Source organism: Protopterus annectens, chromosome 5.part0 (assembly GCF_019279795.1).
Source record: "Protopterus annectens isolate FY-2018-M chromosome 5.part0, PAN1.0, whole genome shotgun sequence".
Lineage (NCBI taxonomy): Eukaryota > Metazoa > Chordata > Ceratodontiformes > Protopteridae > Protopterus > Protopterus annectens.
This window is the reverse complement of record NC_056735.1, coordinates 802,889,585-802,915,918: the sequence shown is the minus strand read 5'-3', so window position 1 is coordinate 802,915,918 and position 26,334 is coordinate 802,889,585.

The following is a 26,334-nucleotide window of genomic DNA, read 5'->3' as shown; positions in this document are numbered from 1 at the left end:
CACATAACATTTTTAATCTAAGTTTTATTTTTGTTGTGTGCTATGCAAAATCCATATTTATGTTTTTAAAATGCTTGTGTAATTTGAGACAAAAAAGTTTGTAAATAAGATAGCAATACATTCTAATTGTCATTCAGGATTTACTGAATTACAAATGTGGCTCAGTCTTCTCTGTCATGTTTGACTGTACATTCCTATTCAGCCATGATTTTGATTAAAGTTTTTTTTTTTAAGTATATTGTTACCCAATCATATTGATGCCCCAGGCAATAAGATTAAAAGCACCATCAGGATAGTCAATTGCAATAGAGAATGTGCAAATAAAAGAGATTTTATTTTGTAGTGTCACCATCTACAAATTCAAAGAATGAATAATAAACTAAATAAATAAATAAAATAAAATTAGAACAGGGTCCAGATTTAAAGTGGTAGTAAATGTAAGCAATAGACAAACAGAAATAGAGTCAAATATTATAGTGCAAGTCACTCTCTGAATGTTGGTGCAGCTACTCTTGTATTGAGTTATACCAGCTCATTAGATAAACAGTCTAAAGCAACTAGGTATGTGTCTATGGACCATATCTTATCATTTCCCAGCGTGAACATTAATGTGTTAAATGGTACATATACATTCATTAATTTAGCTAAGTAGTAACTGTGTTCTGAATGCATTTTTGGCTTTACTATCCATTAAAACCTTAAACCTCATCTAGGTTTGCAGTTTGGATATGTAGCAAAAAATTGGAATAATGCTTGAATCGACATTTTGCAGCCCTAGCCAAATTCTGGATTTTTAATATGTACCAAGTTTTCTTATGTGCTATATACTTAAATTAGTATGCTAATGTCACAGTGCATATTCAAAAGCCACTTGTGTTTACCTGTAACAGATTCAGCTACGGACAACCACCTTCACTACACCGGCAGGATTTATGAGATGCATTGTGCTTTCTGTGGTACCTGTTTTCATAATTCAAAACTACTTTAGTCAAGAATTTTAGGCAAAGCCAAAAATAATGGAGGAATGGGGAAAAAGCACACGATCACAGATACACTTTTAATATTCCTCTTAATTCACTTAGAAAGGTTAATATTACAATAGGTTTTTTATCAGCATGCATTTTTTTGAACAATAAAAAGTATGAAAATCTAATGTCTGCCATTACTGTCTGACTATAATCCTAGATGCTTTACCAACAATCAAAAATTATAAAAAGGAAAAGGAAAAATATGAAGTAAAATCAAGTACTTCATACAAAATTCTAGAAAGTTGAGATGTATGCCTGTATTATAGGAGGCGTGGGAGGACAATAATTAATAGTTAAAAATGAGTGATGTGTAGAGCAGTAGCAACCTTCAAAGTGGCACGTTGAAAATGGATTCATTCATTTGAAATGTATTTGGGGTATGCTTCCTGTTAGAGATATACATTTTTAGTATAACATTATATTATTACTTTTATGTGAAGAAAGCTTCCATTCATTCAGTTTTGGATCATGTGTCTCAAAGGAAACCACTGATTATAGTTAGAATTTCTTTAACATGCACTGTAACAATTTTCCATCTTCAACCTTAAAACAGCTTTGCCCAACCTGACATTTATAAATTTGTCACAAGCATCATAAAGGCTTTCTGTAAAAATATTTTGAATGTCTAACACCTCATTCTGTTTTAGCAGACTCTGAATATCACAAGTATAATTAGTTTTGCAAAACCCTTTTAAGGTATTTAGATACTTAAATGAGTTCTTTCAAATTGATATTATTTTGGAAACGTGCACTCACTTTTTTTCTATAAAACATTTGTTTCCTGCACCTTATCCCATATCAGCTATAAAAGAAGTGGACTGGCAGTTTTGATTTTATACTTACTGTTTTAGCAAATAATTTTGGTCAACTGGTAACTTACAGTCTCGAATGTACTCTCTCTTTTTGATAGTGCAACTAATCAGTGAGATTTTAGAATTCTTTCACCTCTTTATTTAATAAAGGCATTTAAGAATGCCCAGATACATTCTGTTGCATGTAGTTGTTTTGATGTTGGTGTTTTTTGAACATATTCTGTAATTGCTGTCTTTTAGTTGTTTCTAACTATTTTTTTTTGGAGCGGAGGGGGGGTGGCATGTAGAGTCTTTCTGCTGTGACTTGTACTGCAACATGCCAATTTTTCATTTTATTGTCATTATGGAGTTTGTTTGCATTCCTCAGAATTAGACAACTGAGTGACATGTCTTACATTTATTTACTAGTGCTGGCCTCCATTACAATTTCATGCAGGTGCTGCGGTATGTTGCTTGTAGTCCCTTTTTTCCTTTATTGTTGACAGATTTTTAAGGTTGTGGTTCAGTTTAACAGACAGAATGAAAAAGTCACAATTCCACTACCTCAAATCCAGTGACTCGAATGAATGTATGCTCATTTGGCTTACTGCTCTTAGTTTAAACTCAAACAGGGTGTTTGGGCAGGGTTTGGCATCTTCAGGAAAAGACTGGAGCTGTTGCACCTTACCCATTCACAGTATTTGAGGTCATTCAAGGTTGGTGCATTGGGCATAGGGATGGGAGCACAGGCTGCTGCTAAGTAGTGATCAGGTGGGAGGCTTTAAGATTAAGGATAGGAAGGGGGTTTGAGGTTTAGCGAGTGGGAAGGAACTTTAGGACTGGGGAGTGATCAGGGAGTTTTAAGTTTAGGGATTGGGAGAACTATTTTAGGTTTAGGGAATGGAAAGGGAGTTTTAGGGTTAGGGCACAATTGAGGATATTATGTATAGGGGAATGTGAGTTTTAGTTTGAAGGCGAATGTGAGTTTTAGTTTGAAGGAGCAGGAAGGAATTTTTAGAATTAGGGAGAGGTGGGAGAGTTTTAGGATTTGACAGTGATCAGTTACTTTAGGTTTAGCTGAGTGATTGAGTCTTGCTATGGTCAGTGTTGGGGACTGAAAATGTTTTTTTAGGGTTAGACAGAGTTGTGGTAGGTCTATGTAGTTGGGCATGGTCAGTGGTGAGAGTGATAGGTAATTTGCTAGGACTGAACTGTCAGGAGTTAGAGCACCTGCCAATTAAAGCAAGTGACAATGAGAAAGTGTGTCTGAAGCTAGTAGCATTCATGTACTTGTAGTAGACCCTAGATGTTGCTGTGATGCTACTTTATACAATACAGATATGTGTAGTACAATGTATGGTTCAGTTGCAGTTTTCTTTATTTTTTGTTTTTGAATATGAAAGCTCTCCTATTAAGTACTCATTTACTAAATGGTATTTATAAGTGTGTTACTTTTTTATGAAATATTCAATATTTATATCAGTGGACAATATTAGAGAAGGGAGTATTCTGATGTTTTTGTGTTTGCTTACCTGCCAGTTCTTATTCCAGAAGCGCTATAAGAAATTATATCACTGTGATGTGACACTCAGCTGTTGACTGAATGATGAATGCATGTCTTCACTGATGTATCTTGGTGTCATATGCTAATAGCTTAATTGTTCTATATTAATATTGCTAGTTATGTAAAATCCCAACTTTAATTCAGAACTGCATAAAACTGTTTCTATTCAATGTATAGCTTTTTACATTATTATTTTTTTTTTGCACTGGCGCAGGTTATGAGTAAAATGGTCCTTGTTCCACTTACCAGGTTAACAAATGTAAAATCACTATATGTCAGTAGCAAGGCTAAGTGAAATAAACAGTATAGACCATAGAGACTTAAATATATTATTGTACATACTGCTGAAAAAAAGAGTAGAACAATATAAACAGTGTTATATCAGAAATGGAATGCATTATACAAAGTAAAATAATTCATCAACATAGCAAACTAGCACACCAGCACACCAGTATTCTTGGAACCAAAATGTTATGCACACATCAGCATTCTTTGGACCAGAAGGATTCCTTGTCATTGCATTGGCATTCTTGATTGGATAACTCTATTAGGCGCATCAGCTATATACACTCAATAAACTAATTCAACTGATTTGCATATTAGTATCACAGTGTTACTTTCTGGACCAGTAATCTGTCTTATTAATATGTCACTATTCTTGAATATTCCTAAGTAGAACAAGGAGCAAATTGAACTGGGGGAAGGGGTGACTTTTAATGCAACAGCACACATGAATTGGCATAATAGGGAAATGTAACCTCCTAATGAAAAATATATTTTTAGTTTATTTTTCTCCAGATTAATGACAGCCAGTTGTTAGTAGCACATCCTCATAATGGTTGTGCAATCTTGTATATTGTAAATACAACAATCAGAACATTTCAAGCCCTAATGACAAGAAAGTGCCATTTTAGAATATTACAACATCCTCAGAATGATGAGTATAATACATTTACTTGGTTACTCAAGGCCAGACACCCAGATGTTGTAGAAAGATTAAATGAAGGGATACCAGGCTTGGTAAAGGAGTACTTGCCATTTACATTAGATATTTGGAGTGAGTACTCTGCTCTCTTTAGGAAAAGTTTTGTCTTAACGTCAACACTACTGAACGGCCTTAGCAGAGAGTGTGTACTTGTCTGCAGCATTTCAAGAATTAGTGAAGTTGACAGATTCAAAGATGGCCGCCATTCTGTAGACACTGCATATCTACAGATCTCCAGATACTCTGAATAAAAATTAACCCTGAGGATATACTGCAAACTTTTCTACACTAATTGTTGGCTATAATTAATCTACTGCAACTAAATACCGCTTGAGAGGTGAAAGAACCGGAGGAAATTAAACAAATTAACAGGATTAGATCTGATTGACTGTCTGACTCTGAACAGAGTATTAAACAAAGGAACTGTCTGAGTAGTAACCTTGGATATCTACTATTCAGTTATACTAACGATCTGCTTTGCTCCACAATGTCAAAAGAAGACAAAAGTATGGAAACAACAACAACTAAAACCAAATTATCAGAACTTCAGTCACCAGAAAAAGATTCAACAATAAAAAGGCAGACGATTACAAACAGCAGGAACTTTCAAAAGCTGGAATGAAAAATAAACCGGATCAACTGGCTAACATGGAAAACATCAAAACTGCTTTGTTGCCCATCCAAGAAGCTTTGAAAGAACTATCAAACCAGGTACTTTCTTTTGGTGCCACATGCAGTCAAATTCTCGAAAGGATGGATAAATCAGAAGCCAGAATATCTGAAAATGAGGACAGAATAACATTGCTTGCAAAAAAAACAGACATTCATGACCTGGATATTCAGTCTATGCAAAATAAAATTCTGGATTTGGAGGCACGATCCAGAAGGAACAATATAATTATCAGAGGAATTCCAGAATCTATCCAATACAATGATTTAATTTCTACCATTACACAAATACTTGAAATATTGTTCAATGACCCTGACATAGCCAAACAAATAGTTATAGAAAGAGCTCATAGAGCTCTCAAAGAAGCACAAGCCTCAAACATACCTAGACCAGTATACATCAAAATACTCAACTACCAGGACGTAAACAAAATAATTTTAACTGTTAAAAAGAATGGAGGTTATATTATGTGGCAAAATAATAGAGTTTCTATGGCCCAGGATTTACCATTGCAAATAAGGCAAGCTAGACAAGCATTATCTCCATACTGTAAGTTCCTCATTGAAAAGAATATCAAATTTCAAATGAAATACCCTATTACATTAATTTTTACAGTCAATGGCTCCAAATATTCCATATCTACAAAAAAAGAAGCAAAAGTTACCTTTTTGAAAATTTTTAAGTCTCTTCCAGCTTCGGAAGCTTGATCCGGCCATCCAGTCCGTTTATAGCAACGTGGATACTGGGATTCCATTCTTACTACGTCTCGAGGCTTTAAAATCCTTTGTTTGTTCTTTTTTCTTCACCAGGCCCCTTGGTAAATGTTTACTTAGTTTCTTTTTACAGCTCCAGCTCGTCCACGAAGATTTTCCGAACTTTTATGGCTTCTACGAACTGAGCCCCTTCGCAAAGCAACAGGAAGTCCTTTGGGTGCTGCTGAGGGTCTGCTTTTGAGGTAGCGCATCCAGAAGTCTGTCTGCTTAATGGTTCCCCCGTTGCGAGCTCGAAGATAGGATTACAAGCTCAGGAAGTAGGAAGATCTCTGTTGAGGAAGCGAAAGCTATTTGGACTGTAAAACGAGCATTCATGGACATTTAAAGTATGTAACATGTTTTACTGGTTTAAAGGGAACTGTAAATTCATTCAGGTATGATTATAATTGAACTAATAATGTACTGGTTTAAAATGTGTTATTTAACTGATTGCTTAGAAGTATGATAGCTTTACCATAGTTATTCTTTTTCCTTAGGTAATTTATGCTGAATGTGGATGTGTTAATAACCTTGTAGTATACTTTATTATTTGCTTTTCCTGTATTACTGATGTGTTTTAATACTGCAAATGTTTAGATAATAAGGGGATTTAGTGTTGGGATAATTAGTAGATAAAGAGACCAGAAGATATTATTCTGGGCTCTCTAGGAATGTGAAGGTTATCTTGTTTATATACTAGCATGTGGTTCTGACTGCTTTGAAAACTGTGTTATCCAGTCATCATTTTATAAATTTAACTATATTACCCAGCAAAGTGTAGTGCTATTTTTATTCATTTTATTTGCTGATATTATAATTCTAGATAATTTAGACTATATAAATAAAGTCAGATTTAATATTATACTTAAATGTTAAACATTTGTTTTCTCTGTAGTTCTTTTTCTCTCTTCTAACTAACAGTACATATGGTGAATTATCTTTAATTCAATAATGTTATTGTTTAATAGGGGTACTGTCACATATTTGATTATTTTAGATTTAAATATGGTTGTTAGATAACTTAATGAGATACAACTAACTAGTATAACTAATAATATATGAGAACTATTAGTGAGGTATGATAGTAACTATAAGTGTAATGAAGTCCATTTACTTAACTAAATAGCCTGTTCAAGAGCTGTGGATATTTATCAGTGTTTATTAGGGAATGTTCTGGTTAGGCTTTGTAGAGTTAGATGTAGCTTTTATAGGTTTTTTGCATGTTTTTGATGTTTTATTTAGTAAGATAAAGAATAGATGTTTAGTAAGGTTATTTACCCATAAAAGTTCTAACAGTGTAAAAAACCTATGTATGTCCTGGTCCAGGGGAATAGCGGATAGGCACTGGTTAGGGATGGATGTCAAGATTGCTTCCAGACAATACATACTGTGCTATTATATTTGAATTTAGTATCGTTTCTCAATTTTAAAATATCCTTAAAAGATTTAAAGATCTTAGTATGTGGATAATAGACTCATGGAATACCAAAGGGCTCCAGAACTTGAAAAAAAGGAAATTATTTCTTCATTTATTTCTCCAGTCAAAGGCATATTTTATTTTATTACAAGAAACCCACTTGACCAATGACCAGTGGGCTGTCCTTAAGGGTAAGAAATGGATTAGAGAGGTGGTAGCTTCAGAAGGGACAACTAATAGTGCAGGAGTGTCTATTATTATTAAAAATCAGTATCAAGAGAAAATTCTAGAGTTTAAAATGGACAAAGAGGGAAGATGGTGTTATGTGATTCTTTCATGTATACTTTATGATAAACCTGTGGTACTTCTTAATATATATGCCCCATTTACCAATCAACAACTTTTTATAGCATCACTTTATTTTATCCTGAATCAATATAATAATTGTTATATAATAATAGGAGGTGATTGGAATACATATCAAGATCCCAAATTAGATAAATCAAGTTCACACAGGTCCTTTAATAATCAAGCAGTGATAGCATTACAGGAACTTAAAACAGATTTTTAAACTATATGACCCATTTAAATACACAAATAATCAAATAAATTCAAATAACTTTACATTTTATTCAAGTTGTCATAAAATGTGGTCTAGGATTGATTTTTTTCTAATTTCAGATGTACTAATTACTTTAGATCCCTGTGTATCTATACAAGCTCAACATTTATCGGACCATTCTAGGATCACATTAATTTTTAACAAGGACACTAGAAATAGTATGCGTCATAGAGGTTATAATTGGTCCCTAAATCTGTATTTATTAAATAAAGAAGATATAACTAAAGAAGTTCAAGAGACCTTTAATCATCTACTAGTTAGTCTCTCTAAACACCGGCATCCATCTGACATAGAATGGGCAACAACCAAAGCACAAATAAGAGGAATCTTTCTTCAAAAGGCTACTTATTATAAGAAAATACAAACTAGAGACATACAAGAATTGGAAACTAAAATTAAGTTACTAGATCAGGATTTAATTGGGAACTATAGTAAACAAACTGAAACAGAGTTATTAAAATGTCAAAAATATCTTTTTTTACTACAAAATAGTAAATTTTCATTTTATGAACAGAAAATACTGGTAAAATACGCTAATCATATTCAGACCCCATCAAACACATTAGCTCGTATCATTAATCAATCGAAAATACCTTCTCAAATTTCTGAAAAACAGTTTAACAATAAAAGATATACCAATACTGAAGACATTATGAATACCTTTGAATTAATATTCTCTCAAATCTATGGTGAGCATCAGGAATTACTTATAAATAAGAGTAATAATGATTTTCTGCTAAAGATTATCTTTCCGAAAATTGGTGATGAGTCTCATGTGAGTTTAGTCAAACCAATTTCCTCAGAGGAGATAACAGATACAATTAATAATTTGAAGCCACATAAAGCTCCAGGACTGGATGGTTTGACTACGGAATTTTACAAAACTTTTGGTGATATATTGGGTAAAATACTTCCACATGTATTTAACTATATAATTAATAATAAAATTAATGATCCGCACTTTAATGCTTCAAAAACAATTTTTATACCTAAAGAGAATGCTGATCTTCAAAATCCGGATAACTATAGACCCATTTCACTTTTGAATATAGACATGAAAATTATGACATCTATTTTGGCTAATAGATTGAAGAAGGTAATTAACCTAATGATATCTGATGAACAAGCTGGTTTTATAAATGGCAGACAAACTACAGATAATACGTTATCACTTCATACACTAATTTCTTATGCCACTCAAAGAAATCTTAATGTTTACGCACTCATAATTGATGCTCAAAAAGCTTTCGATAGAGTTAATTTAAAATTTTTGTTTGATATTTTATCATATTTTAATATACCCCAAGACTTTATTTTACATTAAAAAAATTATATAACAATCCCTATACAACTTTATATATTAATAAAAATTTCTCAAAAAGAATACAAATTAAGAATGGTACCCATCATGGATGTCCGTTATCTCCTATTTTATTCAATTTATACTTAGAACCACTATTCCTACATATTAAGCAAAATATTTATCATAACGCTCCAATAATATATGGTACGAAAATATCCATGGCTGCTTTTGCTGATGATCTTAATATTTACTGTACGACTCCTGTTTCAGATACCAAGAAAATATTAAAAGCAGTGGAAGATTTAGCAGAAATATCTAATTACAAAATAAATTAAAAAAAAACAAGTTATTTCCTTTAAAGACACCTACACCCTTTTCGCTTTTATCATTGGTAGGTCAGTTAAAATCCGAAGAAAAAATAAAATATTTGGGTATTGTTTTCTCAACAGATAATAGAGACTTTTATGCGAACAATGTTAAGTTAATTTGGGATCATATATTGTCTGATTTAAAAAGATGGAATAATTTGAAATTACCAATAATGGCAAAGGCTTCAATTATTAAAATGAATGTACTCCCCAGAATATTATATATTTTTTGAGCTACTCAAGTTGTAATTTCTAGGAAATTCTTTAAACAACTTCATACGGAATTAGGTAGATTTGTATGGGAACCTAGAAAAACTAGAATATCTTATGATAAACTGATGACTCTGAAAAACAAGGGTGATTTAGACTTAACAAATTTTGAAGCATATTATTTAATAATAAATGCTAATAGAATTCTAAGAGTGGTTAACTTTGATAGGTCCAGTCCTAAATGGTCACCCAAGTGGTTGATTCTGAATCACAAACATGCTGCTGGGTTGGGTATTAATTTTAAGGCATTACCTTTTTTAAATAAAGATACTTTTAAAATGTATGCTTTGATGGAACATATTAGATTATATATAATATCAATACAAAACTTGTTTAACTCACTAAACCTCTTGCAGTATATGATGACTTTCCAACCATTTCACAAGAACCCGAATTTGAAAATTGGTAATCAATTGATAGATCTTAAAAAATTCCCACTTATAATTGATCTAACCATACTTGATTTATATCCTTTTCTTGGTATCTCAATACACGACATGTTAAGAGAGATGAGCCTTCCTTACTCACATTTAATTATAATGAGACAATTAAAAGATCTTTCAATAAGTTATTTTAGTAATTTCAAAATTAAAGAAGACGACTTAACCATTTGTCTAAACTTATGGCAAACTCTTATGCAGGACTTCAAATATATAACGGCTTCATATAATTTGATAAAAGACGTGAAATATAATAACCAAATACTCTTATCCAAATAGTGGAAGGATAAATTATTACCGATTGATGATAATAAAATATTGAAAGCAATTAATTTAACCTTAAAATCAGTATCTCTTGAAAAGCTATTATTTACTCAGTTGATGATATTTAATAATGCTTATTACACTCGTCTCAGTCTGCATAAATTCAACTCTAAAAATTCACCTAAATGTCCATATTGTATTGATCAAACGGCTGACCTTTTACACATGTTCTGGAGCTGTAAATGTATATTCAAACTTTGGAATTCTTTAAAAATTCAATTACAAAAAATGGGTTATCAACAGTCTACACTTTCTTGGGAGTTTATGATTCTTCATATTCCTCCAAATAACTTGGACAGATCCCAAATGATCATACTCATAAATATTTTCTTGTTAATGAAGCTTTATATAGCTACAAATTGGCTGAATCCATCCTAGACTTCATGGGGAAACTTTAAAAGTGTAGTGATAAGACATATTTTAGCACATAAATTACTAATTAAAGATCATAAGAAAAATATAAATAACACAAAAATATGGGAGCAAATCTTTAACATTGTGTTAGCTTAAGGTTCTAATCCACTTTTCCCCGGGAAGTACATACTTAATATGGTGGTTAGTATAGATAAGCCTTATATTGATACTAGATTTTTTTTTCTTTTTTAATACCCTTTTAGAAGTTTATCTTAATGTATAATGATCTTATGCAACTGTTGGAAGCATTCATGTATATAATGTACATATGTTGTAGTATTGTATTAACAATTGGAAAAGAATAAAGATTTATTATTGAAAAAAAAAAAGAATTAGTGAAGTTTAAGGTGTGCGCATGTACATACTTACGTGTATATGTGCAAGTGTGTATTTGTGTGGGTCTACTACTAATGCCCGAAACGACGATTCCCCGACGGAAAACTCACCGACGCCAGATGACCGACAGGTAAGTGTACTGACAGGGTGATTTGCCGACAGCGGAAAGACCGACAAGGGAATGTGCGATCGCAACGCGATAAGTGTTCGATGGTGACGGAGTTAGGAGCGGTCAGGTAAGTGCTCGAGATTGTGGGATGTCGGGTTAGGCTGTGGGAAAGGTGAGTGTGTGTTCGTGTCGGAGGTATGGTTCGGGTAAGGTAAGTGTGTGCTAGTGAGGGACTGTAGTTTAGGGACGGGTTAAGTGAGTTAGGGTTAGGGTGCAGGTAGGTGATGTGTGCGTTAGTGTCGGAGCTTGGGCTAGGGGTGGGTTAAGTGAGTTAGGGTTAGGGTGCAGGTAGGTGAAGTGTGTGTTAGTGTCGGAGCTTGGGCTAGGGGTGGGTTAAGTGAGTTAGGGTTAGGGTGCAGGTAGGTGAAGTGTGCGATAGTGTCGGAGCCTGGGCTAGGGGTGGGTTAAGTGAGTTAGGGTTAGGGTGCAGGTAGGTGAAGTGTGCGATAGTGTCAGACCTTAGGGTTAGGGTTTGGGTCAGGGCTACTGTGTATGCTATGTAGTGTCGTGTGTTGTTTACGTTCCGTGTGTCGGTGTAATGGTGTTCGGTGTTTTGCGTTGTCGGGTTTGTGTGATGTCGGTCATCTGGCGTCGGGGAGTTTTCCGTCGGGGAATCGTCGTGTCGGTAATTAGTAGTAGACCCATTTGTGTGTGTGTGTGTGTGTGTGTGTGTGTGTGTGTGTGTCTGCTTGTGTGCATTTGTGGGTCTGGATGTAAATGTGCTCTAGAGGCTGTGCAGTGTGTGAATGCACTAACTTAATGAGTAAAATAACTGCTTTAATGATTAAAGAAGTTTGAATTGAAGCATTTTCAATTAAAATAATTTAAGGACTCATTAACATACTTGTGTCAGTCTGCATATGAAAACTCTCTGAAACCACTGTCATTGAAAGAGATTAGAACCATGTATGTACTTGAACAATTAGTTTTAGAATAGACTGTTCACTCAAATTCAAAGTTTTGTCTTTGAAGAATATAACATGTGGGGTTCCTAAGGGACCCACATTAAATCTTATTTTATTCAATTATTTGATTTCAAATAATGCTTTGAAATGGTTCTAAAAATATATATCTAGAATATATTATCCTTACAATAATATAGATTGGTTAAACTGAACCTATTATAAATTATCACCTAGTTATACGTGGATTTTTTAGAGTAGAGGATGCTGCATTAAGGGCTGTTCTTCAGCTTCATTAAAAAAATCAAGATCACATAACCCATCACATACAGTTCAGTTTTATAAAGCTGTCAGCAGAGATTGATTTGCCATGCAACCGATTACAAAATTGTGGAATAAATTGTAATCTTTATTCAGGCATGCAGGGTCACTATCGATGTTTAAGTACTTTTTCAGTGATTAGGTGCATGCAACCAAATATTCTAAAAGTACTGCAAAAATTTAAATTTCTTTCTTTTTCTCTGTCTCTTACACACACACACACACACACACACACACACACACACACACACGCACACACTTATACATTTAACTATGTTAAATGCAAAGTTTGATAATGTACCCATATTTATTCTAATATTCTAAAATAACTCCATTGAGAAGTAAATCACAATAACATTATAACAAATAGTTCACACACCATAGCTGAAAACTTTAATGAAGTTTAATAAATACTTTGCCAAAAGTATTCTATCACTAACCAAAAATAACCAATGCTTGCAACAGCTTATACCCAAACCATCCATAGATAAAAATAACACTTTCACATTCCAACCTATCCTTACCAAAACCATAGAAAAATGCATAGGAAAACTAAAGCCTTCCACTAACTGCTGCTGATAACCTTCCAACAGAATTTCTAAAAATAACAGCAGAAGGAATATCCTACCCTATACCAATCCTGATTAATCAGTCTATTTTAATTGCAGAACAATATGTCCCCTTAATCTGTAAAATCTCACACATAATCCCTCTTCACAAATGCGGCCAGTACACTGAACTCACAGACTATAGACCCATTGCCATCCTATCCCTGCTATCAAAACTACTAGAAAGATGCATTCACTCTCAACTCTTCCATTACCTTACAAACAATAACCTACCAGCCAAATCCCATCATGGCTTTAGACCATATCATAGTACCACTACTGCAGTTCTTAGCTTTATCAATACCATAAACCATTACAGAAATGAAGGAAAAATATTTTTATCATTATGCCTCAATATGTCCAAAGCCTTCAACACTGTCTACCAAAGCAAGTTACTAACCATGCTCTCCAACCTTAGCCTTAAACCCTCCACTCTCTCCTGGTCCCAAAGCTACCTAATTGACCACCAGCAGGTGGTAAGGTGGCTACATGACCTCTCCTCCCTATGCCCAGTCACACCTGGTCTCCCACATGGCTCCATTCTTGGACCCCTTCTGTTCAGCATATTTATTAATGACCACAGCACTGTCTACCCACTAGCTGCAACTATACAATATGCAGATGACTCAACTCTTATTACTGCAGCACCCACCACCCAACAGCTACAAAACTTAACTCAAAATTCCTTCACTGAAATTGAATCATGGCTGGCTAATTCACAACTTAGTCTTAATCCCAACAAAACAAAGTTCAAGTTGTTTCATCCCACCAGAACCCCAGATCCATCCCCCTACATTCTACATCACTGCCTCAGACAATACAGTAATAAACCCAGAATAAACTGAAATTTGATCTACATATTTCACAAACAGTTAAGAAAGTACATAAAAAGATGAGAACTCTATACAGAAAAAAAAATTCTAACAGACAGTTCTAGACTCACCATAGCCAGAACACATCTCATATCAACACTCCTCTATGTCTCTTTCATCCTTACTATAGATCAGAGTGTGTGCTGTACCTTTAAGAAGCTCTTCAATCAGTTGACATGTGCATATAAGTACAGAGCATGTGCAGGCAGCAGTGCATTTTGAGTGAGCAGCCAGAGTGTAAGCATGTATGAGTGTTGTAGTCAATCAGCTTTGTTAGTTTGTTTAAGTTTTACCCGCCAGTCCTCCATCCTGATTTGTTTCTATGTATGTAACAAACTACTTAAATGAATACTTCAACTTATTCATCTTATTGAAGATATACAAGATGAGTGACATGGTGTCAGAATGAGATCCAGAGACAAAGCCATGAGGCATGCAGTTAGAAATGGAGGAATATACAGGAGTGGATCATCCCTACTGCTCAAACAACTTGTAAATAGGTCAGAAATGAATTCCAGGTACTAAAAACGTACTTAAATGAGTTTACTTGCAACAAGTGTCAAATACAGCATTCAAAACACTCAAAATGAATTATTAACCAAATGAAATGTTCAGAACTGTGATATTTGATCAAAATGTTCGAAATACATACAAAAACACTGAGAATAACTTCTGAATTTCATAAAATGTATAAAAAAGGAAAAATGGCTACATTTTTACAAACAACCACATTTTCCCCATAAGCTACTTTTTTGCATTAACTTAAGCTATTTGAAGTATCCCAGATGGCTTAGTGGTTAAGGTCTTCATCTCCCAGGTACAAGGTTTGATCCTGACCTCCGACCAATGCCTGTTTGAGGTTTGCACGTTCTCCTTATGTCTCCATGGCGTTTCTCCCATGTCTGAAAAACATGCTGAGTTTTTCCATCTCAAACTCATCAATGAATGGAGTTGTGGGCAGCAGCACAGACTCTACATGGTGCCCTATAGGGGGAAGAGTTGTACAGACCAACAGTTTTGGGCATCTACTGTGGTGTGCAGTATCCTCAAGATAGGATAACACAGACTGCATGCCATGGCAGGGTTAGCCACTTGACTGTGTAAAAATATGGCTCTACATGATTCAGTCATGTCGCCAAAAATGGGCAGGGGTAGTTACGGGTGTTAAGTGGGTTGAGGACCCGGCCTACTCTGACCCATGCCAGAGACCCTTGCTAACTGTGGGAGGGGTATATGTGCCCCTACTGGCCAGTGTGTGCCTGCCATAAAGCCCAGCAACCCTGGGTCAAGCTGGTATCTAGTTGCCCAGATAGCTCTGTTGAGTGAAAGCTGGATGTAAAACCAACCAACCTGCCAAACATGAACTGAGAATTGGTGTTGATAATGGGTGACTTGAATGCACATATTGGGGCAAACAAAACAGGATATGAGGACTGCCTGGGTCCACGTGGGTGGGGCAAAAGGAATAAAGAAGGAAAAGCCATTCTAGATTTTTGTCTGGCAAATAGTTTGATAGTAGCCAACACATGGTTCAGAAAGAAAGACACAAGATCACATACAAGAGTAGTCAGCATGCAACTTAGGTAGACTTCCTCCTAATAAGGAAAAGGCATTGGGGTAGAACCCATTATTGCAAAGTCATCCCAGTGAATAATCAGCCCACAGCATAAACCACTAGTTGCCACACCAGCTGCAAGCAGTGGTCAGAGAAGGCTCTAAGGTCAACAGAGACCAGGCTTAAGACCTGGAAGTTGACTGGAGAGAAAGTACAACAGTTCAAGGAATTGCTCAGGGCTCTAGCACCCCAAGAAGAGGAGGAAATAAGTGGAGTTGAAGAAGAATGGCAGAGTCTAAAAACAGCATGTATTAGGACTACAGAAAATATATGTGGCTGAGCCAGTTATGGAAAAAAGGTATATAAAGAAAGTTAGTGGTGGAATGCAGAAGTCCAAGATGTCATCAAAAGAAAGAAGGGGTGCAGGAAGAAGTAGCAGATAGAAAAGACTGATCAGGCTAGGAAGGACTACTGGTTGACTAACAAAGAAGCTAAGAAAGAAGTTGCAATAGCAAAGAATAGGGCATTGGAGGCACTGCACCAGCTTCTGGAAAGTGACTCAGTAAGGTGTGCAAAGAAACTATATCAGGTTGCAAGGCAAAGACAGACAGATAAAGAAGATAGTCAGATACCCTTCATATAGGATGACAGCAACAACCTGCTCACCAGTCCAGAGAACATCAAAGGCAGCTGGAACCCCACAGAAGCTGTACTGCCCCAGAAACAGCCTATGATGAGAGAAGAAGAGGAGACCACCCTAGAATAAGTAAGAACAGCACTAAGGAAGATGAAGTCAGGGAAAGCAGCAGGCTCAGATGAGGTCACAGCAGATATGATAAAGATGCTGGGTGAGATAGGGGAGAAATGGCTCCTGAGGGTACTAATAGCAGTGTGGAGAGAAAGGCATATCCCAGATGACTGGAGAATAAGCATACTTGTGCCAGTGTACAAGAACAAAGGGGACATCCACAACTGTGGGCAGTACAAAGGCATCAAACTCCTATCACATTGCATGAAAGTCCTGGAGAGGGTGATAGATAAATGGATATGCAGAGTAGTAGAATGTAAGATGGGAGATGAGTGGTTTGGATTCAGATCAGGATGCAGCAGAATTGACCCAATGTTTGCAGTGAGACAGATGCTTGAGAAGAAGCTAGAGATGAGGAGAAAGTCCAACTGGGCATTCCTAGATTTGGAGAAAGCATATGACAAGGTCCCATGAAAGCTGATATGGGCAGTATTCCAGTGGTTTGAAGTCCCAGAAACATTGGTAGAATTAGTGCAGGCTATGTACAAGGACCCAATGACTCAAGTACTAACAGTGTTCGGCCTCATAGAGGGGTTCCCAGTGGGAGTGAGTTTACATCAGGGTTCAGCTCTGAGCCCTCTGCTGTTCATACTGGTGATGGACTACATTAGCAAACAGGTTGGAGGGGACAGAACAAAGCTCCTGTATGCAGATGATGTTGCAGTACAGGCAGACTCTGAGCTAAAACGTCAGTAAAGGAGAGGAGAATGGAATGAATATTTGAAGGCACATGGGGTGAAACTAAGCACAGATAAGACAGTGGTAATGGCAGTAAATTTGGGAAATCAAAAGAAGATGACAATAGAGATAGAATGGAAGATAGTGGAACAGGTAAACAGCTTCAGGTATCTGGGAGGGGTAGTTGAGGAGAAGGGTAGTCTAAATGAAGAGGTCAAAGCTAGAATCAGAGGGGATGCAGCCAACTGGCATAGAGTATCAGGTGTAGTCTATGACAGAAGAATGTCAAAGGAGCTGAAAAGTAAGGTGTACAAGACAGTGGTGTGACCAGTACTACTGTATGGTACAGAAACCTGGGCAGTAAAGGCAGAACAGATGAAGAAGCTAGAGGTGATGGAAATGGAGTGCCTGAGAAAGGTGGTAGGATGCACACTGTGGGACAGATGAAGAAATGAGGACATAAGAGCAGATGCCAAAGTAGCTCCAATTGCAGAAAAGATCAAAGAGAACAGATTACAGTGGTTTGGGCACATGTGTATAAAAGCAGAAGACAATCTGGTAAGGAAAATTTGGGACAGACAGGAAGAAGGTAAGAGGAAGTAAGGATGTCCAGCAAAGAGGTGGATGGATTGTGTGAAAGAAGATCTGCAACAGTCAGGCATGAGTGTGGAAGAAGGCAGTATTGTGGCACTGAATTGAGGGAATTGGGACAGTTAACACAATACCCCAACCCCATCAAGGAAAATGGGAAAAAAGCACTGATGGTGATTTGAAGTATCTGAAGTGTGCAAAGTGTGTGCGGTGTGTGCTTTATTACAGTGCAGTTATGCCACAAAGTACAGTCATTTCAAAGAGATAATTGTGCGGTTGTGCATAATTATGAATGCGTGTGTTTGAAACTACATGGCTTTGGGCATGGCATAGCATTTCACAGACCCTCAACACTTGTGTTTGAGCAAAAATACAATATTTTCTTACTGGCTGCTTTTTCTGACAAAGATGCACATACAAGGGCATTTATTCTGAAGCCACTGAAAGACAGCATACATTTGTGTTTACATCTACTGTGTATGCAGGGAAGGGGGAAGACAGCCATATTGTGGTCCAAGCTGAAAAAAGGGAAGATCCTGAGTGCTTAAAATGTAAATTTATAGAACTGTGAAACCCCCAAATGAATGTTATTTTGGGAAAAACATACATAACTGACTTGAGAAATAAGGCAAAAATGTGCAGATTTAGTGATTTGAGAGACGAGTTGATAAAAGACAGGCTTATGAGTGGGGTTAATAATGATGCAGTGGGAAAGATTTTGCTTTGAGACAGTGATTTAACTATGAGATTTGGCACATATACAAGCTTAAAGAAAAGCACACAAATTTGCTTACAAGTGACAAAAGCATGCTTTCAGTATTTTCCAGTGCAAACGTAGATAGTATGCAGCACGTGGTTAACAGAAGCAGGCACAAGGGTGTGGCAGGCACAGCTCAAGTTCAAGCAAAACCCACAGCAGCTTTAATAAGGCCTAGGGCATATGTAGTTAAGCAAAGCATGACTCAGCAAAACCTGAGGCAAGCCTCATAGTCAACTGTCATAGTTGTGGAGGCAACCATGAGCTCAAGCAAGAAAAATGCTTAGATTTTGGTCAACAATGCCACTAATGTAAGCAGTGGAACCACATTAAAAAGCATTGTAAATCAAATGGGGCACATTATTTTATTAAAAAGGGCTATCCCAAGAAACAAGTTGCTGAGGTAGAATGTTGTGACCCTTCTTTTTATTTTGATGGTATTTCTATGCTTGGTGAAAAGGTCAATGCAGTAGATTTGTTGCAAAGAGTGAAGTATTTTGTACTATTCTGATTAATGGGGGACCCATAGAGCTCAAAGTAGACACTGGTTTAAAGTGCAATGTTATGTCAGCAAAAAGGCTTGTTAGAGTAGAAGCTGGTGAACAACTTAATTTGGCAAAGTGTGCGAAGTGAGTTGCTTATGGAGGTAAAAAAATTCAAACTGAAGGCTCAGTAGTAATTTCATGTGACTTTGCTGGGAACAGCTATGAGTTGCAGTTTTACGATGTAGTCTAGAGACATGCACAGTCATTATTAGGCCTCAGAGCAGTTTAAAAATGAGACTGATTGCATTTACCATAGAAGTCCACCATGTAATCATGTGTAACAGCTCAAATTGCACCAACACTATTTTTTTCTGTGTATGCTGATATTTTTGAAGACAAGTTAGGTGAACTCCCAGTTGTATACTCCATGAAGTTAGACTCAGAGGTTAGTCCAGTTGTCAGACCAACACAGAAAGTTCCAGTAGCTATGCAGAACAGAGTCAAAGCTCTGCTAGACAGAATTGTGCATTTAGGAGTGATTTGTCCAGTAGTAGAACCAACTCAATGGGCATCCTCCATGGTGGTAGCTCACAAGAAAAGCTCAGATGATATCAGAATATGTATTGAACCAAGAGATTTGAACAAATCATTAAAATGACCTCATCATACAATGTGTACACTCAAGGGAAGTTGATGTCCTCATGCCAAATGCCACTGTTTTTCTATCTTACGTGCAAAAAGTTAATTTTGGCAAATTATGTTTGATCAAAAATCTTCATTGTTAACCACATCTAGTACACCATTTGGAAGATACATATTTCTAAGAATACCATTTGGAATAAATTCTGCCAGTGAAGTCTTTCAATGTCCGATGGACCAAATTTTTTTCTGACTACCCAGTGCTATTATTGTAGGAAGCAATGGTGAAGTTGAACAAGATAGAAAAACTTAGGAATGTACAGGAACAAGCCTGCAAAGTGAATCTTAATCTGAATCAGCAAAAATGTAAATTCAGGCTACAAGAAGTTACTTATGTTGGCTATTTATTTACCATTTCAGGCCTACGACCAGATCCTGCCAAGCAAACAGCAATTCTAGAGATGCCAGCTCCAGGCAATGTTTTCTTAGCATGTTAAGCTATTTGGGCAAGTTTTTCCCAGACTTCAGTGAACTTTCAGCACTGCTAAGAGACCTGACACCAAAAATGTAACTTGGTCCTGGTTGGAACCACACCAAAGAACATTTGAAGTCCTGAAAAAGAAAATTGCAGGTCCACCAACTTTAAGATACTATGATGTTTGCAAACCAGTGACTCTTTAATATGACACTTCTAAGTTTGGTCTTGGTGCAGTCATTCTTCAAGAGGATAGACCAGTAGCCTACACATCAAGAACTCTAACCCAAAACTGAGATGCAGTATGCACAGATTGAAAATAAACTCTTGGCAGTTGTGTTTGCATGTTTGTAGTTCCATGATTCTATTTATGGTCGACCTATTCAAACAGAGACTTATTATCAACCTCTAGTTACTATTCTGACAAAGCCAATGCACACATCTCCTGCAAGACTACAATGTATTATGTTTAAATTACAAAAGTACAATTTCAAAATGGTCTATACAAAAGGCAAACTTCTTTATCTTAATGATACTTTATCCAGATCACATAGAAATACTACAGAACAACTTGACAAAGAGAACCTTGATTTTGAAGTCATGGAAGTGCAAAATTTTCTTCCAAATGACTTAATGAGTTTAGAGATCACACAGCTTCAGATCCAGTTCTTCAAAAGCTCAACCACTTTATCAGTAAAGGATGGCCGTCAAAGCAATCTTGTTTACCACTAGATGTACAAACATGTTTTCCTTAGAGAGACAAGATTTTGCTGGAAGATGGTATCATCATGAAAGGTCCAAAAGTGATAGTTCCAACATACTTACAAGAGGATATTAAAAGCTTGCACTGTGCACACGTTGGAATGGATTCTACCACAAAAAGTGTGAGAAGACTAGTATTTTTGTCTTCTATGTCAAGAGATATTGAGAAAGTACTTTCATCTTGTTCTGTTTGTAATAGTACTAAACCACACTTGCAAAAATAACCACTTCAGTTAAGCCAGATTTCTGAATGTCCTTGGTTGACAGTAGCCATAGATATCTTCAAGTGGAATAGTCAATATTACTTGGTGTTTGTAGTCTTTTATTCAAATTGGTTAGAGATTGACCTACTCCCTAACCTAATGTCCAATACTGTCATTACTAAATTGAAGAGACACTTTTCTGTCCATGGCAGTCCACACAGAGTTATTTCTGACAATAGTGCACAGTTTATAAGTCTGCAGTTCAAAAGATCTGCAGAAAAACGGTACTTTGCTCATATGACCAGTAGCCCTGAATGCACACAATCAAATGGCTTGGCTGAATGTGCAGTACAAGGTGCAAAACAACTGTTAGAGAAATCTAAATGTGACAATACCAATGTTTTTTCTCAATTTGCTTAATCTCAGAAACATTCCCTGTGATAACTTACTTGGTTCAATTGCTCAGAGACTTATGTCGAGAGAAACCAGAACCACACTATCAATCAATAAGAATTTTTTGGTTCCTAGTGCTAAAAACAAAAAAGAAATAAAAGATAAACTTGTAAAAAAGTGTTTGCCCCAGAAGTCTTATTTTGACAAAACCAGCAAACCTCTGAATTCATTAAAAGAAGGAGAGATAGTGAGGATGCAAATAGTGAAAGGTTTTGATTGGATTAGTCAAGTGGAAAGTTTGTGTGAAGAACCACAATCCTGTATTGTGGAATCACAGGATATGGAATTTAGATGGAATCAGAAGCATCTTCTAATGGTGTCTGAGCCAATGTTATAGCATCTTGCCTGTGGCATAGACTGTAATTCTTTAAGTGACCTGTTCAATGTTCCTGCTCAAGGAACTATCTCAGCATCTGTTCCTGTTCCTGATGTTGTCCCATCCAAGAAGAAGAAGGACATTCACCATTGACTGTCCCTGTTGTTAAACCCAAAGTTAGTATTATTTTGCAAGGTCAGTTCATATCCGAAGACCCACTCTGAGATACATGGCAACCTGGACATGATTGTTTCATTTTTGCTTATGTCTGTATAATTTGCATGCTTATTCCATTGTCATTTTTATTGCATGACAGAATAGTCAAAGACGGAGGAAGTAGGTCAGAGGGTGTGCTGTACCTTTAAGAATCTTTCCCATCAGTGGGCATGTGCATATAAGTAAAGAGCATGTGCAGGCAGCAGTTCCATTTTGAGTGAGCAGCCAGAGTGTAAACATGTAAGAGCGTGGTAGTCAGACAGTTTGTTAGTTCATTTAAGTTTGATGTTCCAATCCTCCTTCTTGATGCTTTTATTATGTGATACACTACTTATACACTACTTAAACACCCAAGCTTCTTTGTCTTATTGAAGATATGCAAGATGCATGACACTTACCAACCTGAAAAAGACTGGCCTAAAAAACTAGAAACATGCTATAATAATATAACAAATTTCACCACAGACTCTTCACATAGGACACACCACTGACTCCTCCTAAGAAACTATCATGGCTAAAATTCCCATATCTCCTCACTTGCAACCAGTTAACCATGGCTCATAAACTACTCAGTTATCCAGATACAATTCCTGCTCTCCTAATACAATTCAACCTTATTCCAACAAATGTATACTTTGATCAACAAATAAATAATTATTACAATTTACCAAATACACCAACAGCTCTGAGGATACCCTATATTCAAACCATGTTGCAAAAATCTGGAATACTCTTCCCCACTCTATCAGAACCACCAGCAACTTAACTCAATTTAAAAATCAACTCACCCACTATTTATATGACTCCTGACTTTACTCATGTGATACACCAGGATAACAAAAACAGCTATTGATCTCACTCACCCTCCTCATAGCAACCATCATACATTTGTATCACTAAATCATTTGTTTGATGATGATTTGTTCATCCTTCTTCTGCCTATCTGTCCCTAATTGCTAAATAAACATATCTCATCAAAGCCCCCATCTTTTCCATATCACTCATTCTGTCTCCCATTCCCTTCCTCCCTCCTAACTGTCTCACCTTTTTCTTACTAAACCACTCATGTTTAATTCAATTAACATAAAAATATGTATATAGTAACTCTTGCTTTTTATTGTAAATAAGTATTCATAACTAACAGTCAACACTCTGCAGCAATGTATATCTATCTATCTATCTATATATATATATATATATATAGAGAGAGAGAGAGAGAGAGAGAGAGATCAGGTACAGCTACAAGTTGCTCAGAACAACACCATATAGAGCTGAGCAAACTGATATCCAATTCTTACTTTACAGTTGTTTAAATGATGTGAGTTCAACCATGTATTTTTTACCATTGTATAAATTATTCTCACTATATGTATTTTCTTATGTAATTGTTGCTGTGCTAGAGCTTTTCTTTCCAGGCCTTCACTGAAAATGGACTATGCCCAGTTGGACATTCCCAGTAAACAAATGTAAACATAAAATAGCTAAATAAATAAATATCTGCATTTACTGTGTATGTTATTGAGTGACTATGAACATGGAGTCTGGAAGGGTCTGAAGACCATAATGCTGTTAAGAATTCAAGATTCTTTACATGAACTCTGTCAAAGCATAACCTTAAATAATGTTTGTGTATATATATATATATATATATATATATATATATATATATATATATATATATACATACACTACTTTTGTACAGCCTTGATGCAAGTCATTAGGAAATTGAGCATAGCACAAACTCACCAAACACCAGCATGTTCTGTGCAGTGTGTGTGTGGTCTGATTGCAGGTTCATGAATACCACAAACCCAACAACATTATGTACAACAGATCAGTAAAGCACATTTCAATGATGTGTGCAAAGTAACAAGGTATAGGATGGGAGAATTCACTTCCTCATCAAGTTATGTAATATCAGACTTGCTCCTGATTCTTGAAAGGTAGGACCACATAATGCTTGCACTCCATATTTTTATTGTGACAGATGGGAAGTGTGACTTTAGTGGGTAATAAGCCCCTGCCCTGCTCCTTTGTGGGATGCATTTCTTCAACTAAGACAAGTGTAGCAGAGACACATCCAGCTGTATCTCTTGCTTCTTCCCCTGCAACTGCCCCCTCCCAGTTTTATACATATCCTTGCCATTATTCTTTGCACTCTGCCAAGATGTGTAACAACTGTGGTGCTTTAAAAGCCTGGCTGCATTCAAATAATATGCATAATAATGCTGGTATAGAGAATGTAGCAGGATAATCATATTACATTAAGTATAATGTAAATCCATGATGAAAGAAAAAATAGAAGAGTATGCAATGAATAGGCTTATTTTTTTAAGTCACATTGTGTGATAAATCTTTTTTTTTTTTGCAAAGGTGTTATAAGAAGGAGCTTATTTTATTATTTACCATAAAAAGAGACAAAACCTCTTGTAAAATATGCACATCTAAGGTATGACAAGAATTCCTACTGTGGAGATACCTCCTATAGAAAAAGTGCATTTATTTGTCACCAACTGTTCTATGTTTTCAGAAACCATTGCCCCTCTCCCCCAGGATGAAGCAGGAGAATATTTTTATTGGGGATACCCATTTGGTTCATAATATAATACCACCATATGTTTTCTATAGGACAGTTAGAAATACAGCAGATCTTGTAGTACACGTCTACATTTGTCAGGGTCGAGACAAATGTCAATACTTCTGTGATGACGTGCCCTGGCCCAGCAATCAAGGAGCCTCAATCCTCACCACTAACACCAGAGAGGGCATCTCAATAGAGGAAAGGATAAAAAATCCCCACAGCAAAGTACAATTTCCCTTAAGTGCACACAGAGATAACAGTCAGTATGTGGCTGGTTGCTCCCTTGCACTCCAGATCCCCAATAAAACTCCCCATTGGCACAGCTATAGGGTCCAGATCTCAGCCTAGCTGACAAGCTAATCTCCAGTACCCTCTCTGTCTAACCAGTGCTTCGTGTCCCTGCCCAAGTAGCTGGCAAACACACACACTTTGAGATAAGAAATTACACAACTTCACAACCACTCCTGGGAAAGGCTGACACAGATTCTCCAACTGTGCCCCTATACCCAGACTATACGGTAGTAATTACTGCCACCATCAGCTAATATTTATCAACTACTAAAAGGCCCTTAAAAGGATGTCCAGTTATTACTGAGCAACATTATTATCCAATGGTAGTATGACTATAAACTCTCATGGCTTAATTTGGAGTGACTTAGACAGTAAACTCTATAAATATGCAATGTACTCTAGAGCTTAAATTATCTCTACATAAAGCAGCCACAGTTGAAAGTGTTTAAAATATATTTAATAATAAATAATAAATACACCAGACAAAACTAGTACAATGCAATGCTACTCAAGTTCAGAGATCACACAGAAATATGTAAAACATGTCTGCTGGGTTCTCCCCAGATTACATCAGTCTGAGTTAGTTTCTATTACATCATTTCTTTGACACCTGGTCTGGAGTTCCCAGGCTAATTGATACTACATTTCCATTCTTTCACACTTAGGCAGAAACCAGAGCAATAAAAGCACATTCTGCATGTAAATTCTGGTCATTAACTTTAGCCTAAAAACAATAAGCAGGAAACCTTCGTCTAGACTCACTGGAGCTGACTTGTAAAACATTAAAGAAAGTCATAAAATCATTTCACTTCAAAAGACAAATTTGAAAGGCTTGACTTAGTTTTTCTTTACAGCAAGGGGGCAATGTTGCCACATTGTTGAAGTTCAACATTTTAGTATTTTCTTTCACTCAAGAAAAACCTGTATTTTACATTGATATTTACAAATGCCAGAATTATATATCAAATTATATTTGACTAGGCTGGCAGCCTTTCCACATCTTTGTCCAATCTTCACATATCTTTCTCCCGGGGAACTCAAGCTAGTTTTTCAAGCAACCCTTGAGAAAAGCCACTTGAGAGGGTCAGGTCTATCTGAGTATCTTACCCCATTCCCTTTCTTGAGAGCCCATCTGCATTGGCATTGCTACTCCCACTGTGGTGCTGCACTGCCATATCATATGCTTGCAACCCCAGGCTCCATCTTAGCAACTTGGCATTTTGCTGACTGGCTCTGTTTAACCATGTTAGAGGGTTGTGATCTGTCATCACAGTGAATTTTCTTCCATAAAGATAAAGCTGAAGTTTCTGTAGTGCCCACACTATGGCTAGACATTCCTTTTCTAATGCTGCATAGCATTCTTCCCTG